Source organism: Leopardus geoffroyi, chromosome B3 (genome assembly GCF_018350155.1).
Source record: "Leopardus geoffroyi isolate Oge1 chromosome B3, O.geoffroyi_Oge1_pat1.0, whole genome shotgun sequence".
NCBI classification, from domain to species: Eukaryota; Metazoa; Chordata; class Mammalia; order Carnivora; family Felidae; genus Leopardus; species Leopardus geoffroyi.
The window spans coordinates 121,943,117-121,952,893 of record NC_059337.1 but is presented as its reverse complement, the minus strand read 5'-3'; the positions used below and the strand labels follow the sequence as shown (position 1 = coordinate 121,952,893).

Below are 9,777 nucleotides of genomic sequence, written 5' to 3'. Positions count from 1 at the left end.
CAGGGTTCATTATTTCCAGGACCAGATGGACCAGCCACAGGGCGGAGCGCGTGGAACGTTTGTGACCACAGCGCCTCATCACCTAAGCAGTAGGGAGTGCAAAGCCCTGCGTGGGTTTGGTCTCAGCTGAATTTCTTTTAACGAATGAAAGGTCTATCATGTCTTACCTCCTCTCTCTCTCTCTCTCTCTCTCTCTCTCTCTCTCTGTTTGTTTGTTTTACGCAGGCTCTACGCCCAACATGGGGCTTGAACTCACGACCCCAAGATCAAAGGCGTGCTCGACTCACTGAGCCAGCCAGGTGCCCCTGGATCTTACCAACTTTCAAGTTAGAGTTTCCCCATGTGGCAAGTAAGAGTGGAGCTTCATTGGGACGCCTGGGTGGCTCCGTCGGTTAAGCGTCTGACTTCAGCTCAGGTCATGATCTCACGGTTTGTGGGTTCGAGCCCCGCGTCAGGCTCTGTGCTGATAGCTCAGAGCCTGGAGTCTGCTTCGGATTCTGTGTCTCCTCTCTCTCTGCCCCTCCCCTGTTTGTGCTCTGTCTCCCTCTGTCTCTCAAAAATAAATAAATAAATGTAAAATAAAAAAAAAAAAATGGGGCTTCAAAGGGAAAGTCAAGACACCAAAGGGTGATTTGCTCACAGCTTCTTTATTTCACAGATACCTATGGACCACCTACTTACCTGCCAATTTTTACTCCAGACACGGGGGATTCAGGAGGAAACAGAACAAAGGTCCTGTCCTCAGGAAGCTTATATCACTCTGGTGGGGCAGACCGACAACAAAGAAATACGCCATGTCAAAATATGTCAGGTGGTGGTAAGTGCTAAGAAGATGAATAGGGTAAGTAGGGGATAGTGATTGACAGGTTGGGGAAGAGTGTTGTTGTTTATCCTGGTGGTTCTAGAAGCCCTGCAAGTGAGGTGACATCAAAGAAGAGACTTGATGTAGACACGAGGCAAGAATGTTCCAGGCCGTTAGACGTATCATCATAATCACACTCTACCGCTTTAACCTGCCTGGCGCTGGCCCCCTGCAGCCAGGCAGTGACTCTTAGAAAGAAAGCATGACATTTGCTCGTGGGGGGTCTTCGGTTCGGAACGTGGTCCGTACCACGTTGTTTGCATGTGTCTGTCTCCCCCTCTAGAAAGTCTTTTGTAATACTGAGCCGCCAGTCCAGGCATAGCACTTGGAACAGAGGAGAACGTTTGTGAACCGACCGCCTGGCACACAGAGATGCATGAACAGAGGCCAGGAGCTGGGTGTGCGGCACAGGCCGAGGGCAGAAGCACATCCTAGGAAGGAGGCAGGAGTGATCTCTAATTTCAGTCGCTGCAGTTGATTTGGTGGCTTTGTGTTGGTCTTCTACAGAAAAATAATCGCAAACATCTGTATCATGTCAGCTGCTGTCCTAAGCACTTTGCGTGTATTAATGCATTTCATGCTCATAAAAGCTCCATGTGACAGGTACTAATATCACACCCATTTTATAGGCCAAGGTTCTGAAGCAAGTGGTTTAGCTAAGGTCACACGGCTAATGCTTGGGAGAGCCAGGATGTAAACCCAAGAGCCCCTGTTCTTATCCTTACCCCATAGATATATACTCCATATCCTTACCCCCTAGACTGGTCCCCTCGATCTTTCACTGGGGTGTTTGTGCCCTGTGTTTCTCAGAAAAGCCAAAGCGTTTTTGAGACTCAGTTTCCAGGAAGGTCAATGTAAGGCAAAGATTTCAGAAAAAAATGAAATTTTAATTATAAGTCATTTAAGACATTTTTTTATGCAACCATATGTTATAGTGAATAACCCAAAAAGCCAGGTGAATTTTTAAGATAAAAAAGGAGGCGTCCAAGCCCTGTTGGTGGGTTGCAGGGTTTCTATCCCCAGGTCCCCTCCCCTGACTCCCAGCCCAGGGTGGCAGACTTCCCCTCATCTCAGCACAAGTGTGTGTGTGTGTGTGTGTGTGTGTGTGTGCGTGTGCATGTGTGTGTATGTGTGTGTGTGAGAGAGAGAGAGAGAGAGAGAGCGAGCGCGGGCGTCCCCAGTCACTGTGACGTCTGGATAGAAATGAGTCATGAACATGTCAGGCTGGGCTACAGTATGAAGTGTCACTTTCTGATTTTTCTTCTTCAGGCCTGCGCCAGGGGTGGGGCGGGGGGGGGGGCAGGCAGGGAAGGGGCTGAGCCTTGACTCTCCACAGAAGCTTGCCCAGGGCTCCAGAGTTTCCGGTTTGTGCCTGTGGGACAGTGTCACACAAGGCTCATCCTACTTAACACCACCAGGCAGTAATGCAGGAGGCAGGAGGGACCTCTCATCCTCTGTACCTTCAAATACCCCCGCCCAGGCCCAGCATCCAGTTTGCAGAGCACATCCTTAGGTGTTGCCTCCCGCAGAGTGAGAGGCGTGTTCTGTGACCTGTGTTTTCTGTATGTCCGTGTATGTCAAGCCCAGGAACCAGTGTCCTCACTGCTGTGTGCCCCAGAATGGGTCTCCCTGCGGAGGCAATGCCCATGGGTGTTTTAAAGGCAGAGCAAGATGAATGTAGGCTGACACTTCCCCCCTCTATTGACAAGGAACTGACAGGCCTCGCAGAGGACAGACCTGGTAATTAATGTGCCAGCATCTTCATTGACAAGGCAAAAAAGCAAATACACAAGCCGAGGGGAGTGAGTCACGCCGACGGGGGACAGGGATGGCGGTGGGGATGGGGAAAGGGCAGGGAGGTGTGGGGTGTGTCTGGGGGATGGGAAGGGCTCAGGCGGGGTGAGCTGGGAGCGAGCAGAGCGAGAGAACAGAATTGTCTGTGCATCTGGGAGGAAATGTATGTGTGAGAGAAAGAAAACGTGAGAGAATGTGTCTGAGAGCAAATGTAGGGGTGGGTGAGGAGAAATGTGCGTGTGACTGACAGAAGGAGGGAGGGAGGCGGGCGGGGTGCGGGCAGCGGGCCTCTCTCATCCCTCCTTCAGCCACAAGGGCTTCTGGAAAGCCCTGCAGTTTGGAGTGAGGGACATGCAGGAGAGGTGAGATTTCATTACCTTTCCCTTTGTGTGATATTTTCGTGTTAGAAATGTAAGACGGGAACTATAAATAATCCAGTCACAGCTGCGGCATCCTGGAGATTTATGGTGCGTGCCAATGCCGGCCAGCTTCGGGCGGGGGGTGGCTTTGCTTTACAGAGCCAAGATAAAAGGCTGCCCCTCCTGCACTTGGCCCTCCCGGCCCTGGCCGCTCCCCACCCCCCCCCCCACCCCCCCCCCCCCCCGCCTCCTGGCACAAGCCATCCCTCCTGAGCTGCAGACCCCAGGGGAGAGAGAGGCTCACAAGTGCCTAGAAACCCCTTGTCCTGGGCAGCCTGGGGCCAAGTACCAAGTAGGCAGCCAGGGGATGTCGGGAAGACCAGTGAGGCAGGGGCCAGTGTGGGCAAAGGTGCAGGCCTGCCGTGGGAGGCCCCCCTTTGCTCAGCTGCCACAGACAAGGGGGGACCAACAGGTGGCCCAGCCACAGCCAGGCTCAAGTCTGAGGTCCCTGGAGCACGGGCCAATGGCCCTCTATTCCTGGCCTCCTTTCTGGGCAGGGGTCTTGTTCCGTGCACCATCAGCAGTACGACCAAGCTGTGCTTGGTGCAAGACCCTGGTGGGGGCGGATGGCCACCCCCACCCCCCTGCCCCGCCGCTTCCCAGGAGAGGGTGCACGCCCTGTTGGCCTGAGAAGGGGTCGTCCTCCAAGAACTTGGGAGCTGCTGGCCAGTCCAGTGACACCCAGGGAAGAGACAGACAGTGTATTTGGGACAGTGAGAGGGCAGGAAGGGGGCAGCCTGGGCTCCCCACGTCACCTCCCAGGATCTCTCTCCAGCCTTGTTGTGAGGACAGGGGGAAGAGGTGCAGGAAGACATTTGAGAGCCAGCCACAGGCTTGTCCTTGGGACTCACGGGACCGAAGGAAGAGGAAGGTCAGGGGTCTCAGGGAGAGGAGCTGGTTCGAGGCCCCCTTGTGACATGCCTGGGCTTCCCTGCAGTGTCTCACGAGTACACTTGTGTGGCTGTGTCCCACGAGCCCTCGGCTTCCCGAGGGCAAGAGACATGGACGCACGGCTCTCACGGCAGCCTGGTGGCTACATGCGCCCTGGCCCCGGGCTTGATGCATCAGTTCTGCAGAATGGTGGGACCCTGGTGCTGACATGTGCATGTACGGACCCCACAGAATGGAGCCCTGGAGGGAGTGTGTGGAGTGGGGGAGCAGAGCCACCTGGATCTCTGAACCCCACTCGGTCCCCTCCTGTTAGTCCTCGGGCTGTCCCTGGGGCTGAGGGTCTCTGTGCCAGCCTGCCCCCGGCCCCTCCTGCCTTCTCTGGAAACCCCGGGGCTGGTGCAGCCCAGGAACTGCAGGCACCAGCCTGTCACCTCGATGGTTCTCGCTTTGCTTCCCTTCTGATTCTCTGAGCAAATATTGAACATCCAGAGACACATCCGAATCCTCGGCGTGGGGGTGGGAGGTGGAGGCGGTGACATAACTGGCTACTTCTTGGGGCAGCTCAGTCAAGATCAACCTCAGCTCCAGGCCTCTGGCCGAGGGAGGCTGCTGAGGGGGTGGGGGTGTTAGTCCAGTGGGCAGAGAAGGGCCCTTTCTTTAGAGGATTCCTTCAGGGCATCTGGTGCGTGACTGTGGACTTCCAAAGCAGCCACACATGGGTTGTGGCAGGGTCTTTTCCTGGGGCAGTGCGGTCTATTTTCTGCCAGCCTCCTAAAGCAAACCATGTCTGGGAGTGGGGCACACGCGGTAGAATGAAATCCCCTGGGGTGTCCCAGAGGCAGCTCAGCCATAAGCACGAATGACCTCAAAGCAAGCTTGCCGAATTTCGTGAATGGCAGAGCCGTGATATTCGGAAGGGGAACCGGGATCCTCTGAGGATGTGTCCCCGCTTGATGCATTCCTGATGCACCTGTCGGGGGTCACCACTCTATGCATCATCACGCTGTTCTGGGTGGTTGTGCCAGCCAGGGTGCTGACTGTAAGAGGCAGAAATGGACTCTGACATTCTCAAGCAGAGAAAAGATTTGCTGGAGGGATTGGGGGCTGCTCACAGCATCGGTGGGAAGGCTGGAGTCCCAGCTTGGAAGGTGAGCAGGATCCAAGAGATGCTAGGCAATCAGCGTCATTGCCAAGGTCACGCCACAGGGCAGCCTGCTTAGGATGCCTTTGCTGTTACCACCCCTCTGCCATTAATGGTGTGATGACAGGTAATTTTGTGTGTCAACTTGACTGGACCATGAGATGCCCAGATATTTGGTCAAACATTATTCTGGGTGTCTCTGGATAAGATTAACATTTGAATCCTTAGGCTGAGTAAAGCAGATTGCCCTCTCCAATGCTAGTGAGCTTAAATAGAACAAAAACGTGGAAGAAGGGAGAATGTTCTCTCCGCCTATTGAGCAGGAAGGTCAGTCTTCTCCTGCCCTTGGACTGGGATTTACCCCATCGGTTCTCCTGGTCCTCCAGGTCTTTGGATTCAGACTCTTGTCCCATGAATACTCCTCAGGAAGGGAAATTCCTACCCCATCCCCCCAAATGTGGAAGGAACACTCTGGATGGCCTTCTCAGTCTGCCCCTCCAGAGTTCCATCCTTCTATCTTTTCCCCCAACTCCGAAGTCCAAGAGGCTGACCTGTGTGGGCCTCATCAGCCGAAATCCCATGCCTCTGGCTTCCAGGGTCTCCCACTGGAGGAGACTAGGAAGGTGGGCGGAGAGAGGTCGGGGTATTTTTCCCCTTGTTTCTTTCCTTTGCAGCTCTCACTCTTTTCAGCTTCCAGCCGTCTCCCTCCCTGTCACATCAAGGTCTGCAGAATTCCTTCTGGTTTCTTTTAGCACTGCCTGCCCTAGGCAAATAGTGCCTTTTGAAAGACTCCTCAATTGCCCTAGTTGAGGGTAATGCCTCTTACCTGCTGGCACCTCACATGGGACAGGAAGTCTGGAGATTGGGAGGCAACAGAGCCCCAGCAAATGCCCACAACGTGGTGGTCCAGATGCGGAGGGGAGGCAGGGTGCATGGTACAGTGGCAAGAGCATGGACTTTGGAGACAGACTTACTAGGGTCTGAATTCTCAGCCCGACTCTTAGTAGCTCTGTGAACTTGGTCAGGTTCTTAACCAGGCTGACCCTTCTTTGTTCTTCACCTGGGAAATAAAAGTTCATATGGATGTCATAGATTTATTGTGAGAATTGAATGAGACAAATTTTTAAGCACTCAGGACACCAGTGATGGCAAAAAGGGTCTACCTTAATGTGCCAGCTCCAACTGATCAGTTAGGGCTCCTGGGAGCCCTGGGTGAAGAATTCTGACATCTCATCCTGGCCTGGGGGTGATGGGTGCACTCATGATTGATTAGTGATGTCTGTCGTGGTGTGGCTTGGGAAGTGGCAGTAGGATGCACTTGCCTTTTCTGTAGTAAACCCCCACTGAGTGATAGCTATCAAGTTTTATATTTCTTTGCTTCTTGGGAGGGGAAGTCGGATTCCTATCTGACCACCAGTGCTGCCCAGGTCCTGAGGCATCGAGCTACCTCTCTTGGCACATCTCAGATTCCTCAGTAGTGCCGATGCTCCGACCGGCCCTTTCCTTTGATCAGCAAACGGCTTCAGCCCTATCTGGGTTGTTTAAGGTCTTCTTTCTCTGGGAACGTTCTCTTGCTCTTTTCAATCCCCAAATGCCCAGCCTGATTCTCCCCTCCGTGTCTACCACCCTCTCTCCATAGAAAATAATAGGGAATTGTATACATTTAACTTGAATTTCTCTGCCTCATGTCACCTCACTTTCCAAATCTCCCCCATTATCTCCTGCCCCAACCCAGGGGGGCCTGGCATTATCCCAGCCACACACACCAGAGGAGGTTGAAGACAGAAGAGGTGAAGAGAATCATGGCCACAGGTGTCCTACTGTGTGAACTGGAGACTTAGTGATCATCAGGTGGCTCTTGGAGTAGCAAAAAAGGTAGAGGAAGCAAGGATTCTTTTTCAGAAGTGATCTTCTTTCTAGTTTCACTGGCGCATAGGAGCAATTTTTATTTATTCAAGAACCCTTTGTTCAGCACCTACTATGTGCCAGGGAGCAATGCATCAAACAGACATGTTCTTTGCCCCGATGGGGAAACAGACAAGTATAACACTGGGTGCTGGACAGTGCAGTAAATGCTAGACAGGAGCACAGGAAGGACCTCCAATTGCAAGGATGATATGGGACAATCAGGGAAGACTTTCTGGAGGAGGTGGCTTCTAAGCTGAGTCTGGAAGGATAAGGAAGGTGTTTCAGGTGGTCTTGGGAGCAGCATCTGCAAAGATCCAAAGGTGTGTGTCCAAAGAGCTACTGGCTCCTGGCGCGTCACTGTGGCTGGCTCTCAGAGCTGGAAGTGGAAAGTGCTGGACAGGAAGTGGTAGGAGGAGGGTGGTAGAGTCCTATGGGGCCTTGAAAAGGAGTCCAGATTTCCCCAAAGCAGCACCCATCCCACCCACCTCACCCCCAGCCTGTCCTCTGCCCTCTGAGGCTTGAGGTTTGTGAGGCCTCTCTCCCATCGCTCCCCCCATCCCTCCCCATCCTGGAAGGGCTTCTCAGGCCTCAGGGAGCAGCCTCTGTCCCCTCACCCCAGTGTCTTGTGAGTCACTAGGAGTGTAGTGACAGCTGCTTAATGTGACAAGTGGCTGGGCAGGTGGCCCACAGTGGCTGCATGAGGATGAACCAAAGTAGGGGTTAAGGGGAGCCCCCAACCTGGGGGATGAAGGTTTTAATGCAGTCTTGCTAATAACTGGCTGACCCAGCCATCAGCTGCAATTTAGGGTAAAGCAGGCTTTCAAGCATTTTCTTTCTCCAATGACCAAGTCGGTTTGCAATTATCTCCTCCTCTTGTAAAACCCCTCACACCTTTTCCCCAGCCACTTCCCCTGCTCAGACCTGCTTCTCTTTGGAAAATGCGAAATGGTGCATATGTGAAGCTGTGTAGAAATGCGTGTAGCTTTATGTGTGTCTGTGGATGAAAGCATCTCAGGGGCGTCTGGATGGATCTGTCGGTTGAGTGTCCGACTTCGGCTCAGGTCACGATCTCACAGTTCATGGGTTCAAGCCCCACGTCAGGCTATGTGCTGATAGCTTGGAACCTGGAGACTGCTTTGGATTCTGGGTCTCCCTCCCTCACTTCCCCTCCCCTGCTGGTGCTCTGTCTCTCTCTCAAAAATAAACATAAAAAAAAAAAAAAGAAAGAAAAGAAAATATCTCATACATGTGTAAGGAAGTGTGTAAATGGGAGTGTGTGTGTGTGTACTTGCCTGAAAACGTCTCTGCTGGTGCCATGCATGGCAGCACGTGTATGCCTCTGTGCATGTGGGGGAACGTGAATGCACGCATGTGCACTTGTGTCCAGGACAGGCTGTGGGTGTGTATGAGTGTGGGGGACCTGAGGTGTGTGTGGGTTTGCAGTGAGTGTGCATGGGATTCTATGCATGGGATTCTATGCAACGGGCCCCCATGATCCTCTGCAAGGGAGACGCTGTTAGGCTGGGATATTTATATTAACCCAAACCATAAAATGCCCAGCTGGTCTCCCTGCTTCCCCTCTTGCTCTTTCCTTTGTAGGCTGTCCTCCACCCTGCAGCCAGTGCAAGCTTTTAAAAATGCGAATCATTTCTAGCCTGAAAACCTTCCGGTGGCCTCCCGCCGCATCTGGAATAAATCCAAACTTCCAACTATGGCCTGCCTCCATTCCAATCTTTGAAACTTTGTGGCCTCGTCTCCCAGTCCTCTGGCACCCTCTGCCTCAGCCACATAGGCCAGAGCCTTTGCACTTGACCTGCCTTCTCCTGGACCCCTTTGCAGTGGGGTGCTGTCTTGGCTCCAGATTTCAGCTCGACATGGTGACATTATCGGTGGCACCTTCCCTGACTTCTCCATTTAAATTGGTACCTCCAGGGGTTCCTGGCTGGCTCGGTTGGAAGAGCATGCGACTCTTGATCTCAGGATTGTGAGTTTGAGCTCCACATTGGGTGTGGAGGTTACTTAAATTAATAAAGAAATAAGCTTAAAACAAACGGCATCTTCAGTCTCTCTCTGGCCCATCTCTCCAACTTCTTTTCTCCTGGCAGTAACAGAGCCTGAGAGTCAGTTCTGCACAGAGGTAAGTGGGAGCAGCCCCCTGCAGTAGGAAGGACGCTGGATCGGATGGGGCGGGGCCTCCAGACCACGTGCACATCCGACAAGGTCTCTGCCAGCCCCTGAGGCACCCAGAGCAAAGCCTGCCCATTGGAGGAGTCCTGAATTGGGTGCAAAAGGCTAGATCCTGTACCACCTCTGGGCTTGGTCAAGGGCTGGAACCATCAGCTCAGAAGCTAGGGTTCAAGAGCATGAGAAGGCAAGCCATAGATGGGGAGAATATATTTGCAAAAGCCAGATCTAAGTAAGAACCGTTATCCAGAATGTACAAAGAACTCGGCAATGAGAAAACAAACAACCCAATTTTTAAAATGGGCCAAACACCTGAACAGACATCTCACCAAAGAAGACATACAGATGGCAAATAAGCATATGAAAAGATGCTCCGCATCCAATGTCATTTGGGAATTGCAAATTAAAACAACACTGAGCTGCTACCGTTAGAAAGGCCACATTCTGGAACACCGATGACACCAAATGCTGGTGAGGACGTGGAACATCAAGAACTCTTACTCAGGGCGCCTGGCTGGCTCAGTCAGTAGAACGGGTGACTCTTGATCCGGAGGTCATGAGTTCGAGCCCCACGTGGG

At 52.8% G+C, this 9,777-nt stretch overlaps 1 long non-coding RNA gene across 1 annotated transcript; it reads left to right on the top strand.

The window, feature by feature from the left end:
- Positions 1–658: 658 nt before the first annotated feature.
- On the top strand, positions 659–9,206 carry LOC123584117. The gene is made up of 2 exons (XR_006705171.1): positions 659–6,982; positions 8,615–9,206. It is a non-coding gene; the product is annotated as an uncharacterized LOC123584117 (long non-coding RNA).
- The last annotated feature ends 571 nt before the right edge of the window (positions 9,207–9,777 follow it).